The sequence below is a fragment of the Fukomys damarensis genome, unplaced genomic scaffold, assembly GCF_012274545.1.
Source record: "Fukomys damarensis isolate Sample0158 unplaced genomic scaffold, DMR_v1.0_HiC HiC_scaffold_30, whole genome shotgun sequence".
NCBI lineage: Eukaryota > Metazoa > Chordata > Mammalia > Rodentia > Bathyergidae > Fukomys > Fukomys damarensis.
In genome coordinates this window covers 21,219,113-21,220,768 of record NW_022900942.1, presented here as the reverse complement: position 1 = coordinate 21,220,768, position 1,656 = coordinate 21,219,113, and positions in this window count along the sequence as shown.

Here is a 1,656-nt window from a genome sequence, read left to right as displayed (position 1 = left end):
TATATGGGACTTTGTGGCTTACATGGAGAGTTTTAAGTAGGATATGCCTCCCATGAATAATTTTCAGCTCTTTAGGTCCAGTGTTAGTAGTCCTTCTGTTATTGACTCTGAGAGATTTGAATTCTGTCCTTATGTTTTGCTGACAGAATTACTTCTGGCTATAACATCATCAACAGATTCAATTATATAACAGCTATCTATGAATGGGACTTTGTGGCTTACATGGAGAGTTTTAAGTAGGATATGCCTCCCATGAATAATTTTCAGCTCTTTAGGTCCAGTGTTAGTAGTCCTTCTGTTATTGACTCTGAGAGATTTGAATTCTGTCCTTATGTTTTGCTGACAGAATTACTTCTGGCTATAACATCATCAACAGATTCAATTATATAACAGCTATCTATGATATTCTTTGCGATTACACTTCCCTCATTTGTCCATCGTTTATGCACACTATGGCCATTTGTTACTAAAGGTGTTCTGCAACAAGTTAGATGAAAATGGAGAGAGAACAATGGAAGGTGTTTGTGTGAGGAGTGTAAAATCTAAGGGAGGTTGAATTGGGAGATACAGAAAAAAATTTCATGTGGGTTCTGATTCTGTTAGAGTACTTTTAGTCGACTCAAGGAGTTAGCATTGAGAGTTTGAAGAGGATATTTTTGGCTCCAAATATAAGATACAGGAAGAAGAGATTTACTTTGTGTTGGAGGATATTGAATGATTGTCTAAACCTATTCATAGGGAGGATAAGAGTCTAGGTAAGGTACAGAAAAGCCAAAGGTTTAGGACGGGGAGAAATGAAAGTAGAGATGATAGGAGTGGCTGTTGGGAAGGTCAGTATGGGAAATTCAAAACTTGTGAGGAGGGATTTATGTATTTGAAAAGAGAATAAAGAAATATTTTAATAGTATTGTTTCTGAATTTGGAGTGGAAGGAACTAGATAGGGAGGTGAGACAAGGGAAAGAACCTAGACACCTACTAAATCAGAACCAACGAAGGGGAAAAATAGACAAAAGTGAATTGGTTTACAGGCTGCCAGATGGGCCTAACTGTAAAGGGGTTGGGGAATGAGGAAATTAGTATGGAGTTCAGTGTGCGTAACCAATTTTAAGTAGGGCTTTTAGGGAGAAAGTTTCACTTAAGAAGAAAAAAAAAAACACAGTAACAGAAGGAGGAAAAAGCTATTGGGAAGTCATGAATCAAGTCTTGGACTTGTTGATTGATGAACGGATACATCAGATCTTTATCAGTAAATGATTAGCTTCTGTAGTTTAAGAAGTAAGACATGAGTATCGAAGTTTTATTTAATTATATACTTATATCAAGAGCATTTTCCAAATTGGATTTTATGTTATACAATATTTAGTTCTTTTAGTCAGAAACAATGCTAAATTTAATTGTAGGAGAGGGCAAGCTATCTCATGCTCACCAGGTTAAACAATTCCTGGAATTGATATGATTGCTACTTTGGGAAACTAATGTCTGATTCTGATTCATTTATGCTGGTAACCACTACTTTATCCATTCTGAGAAACAACTTCAATATGGCAGCTGTGTAAAATATATCAAGCTTTCATGACTTGATGCATATCTATCTATCTATCTATTTTCTATCTTTCTATCTATCTATCTATCTATCTATCTATCTATCTATCTAT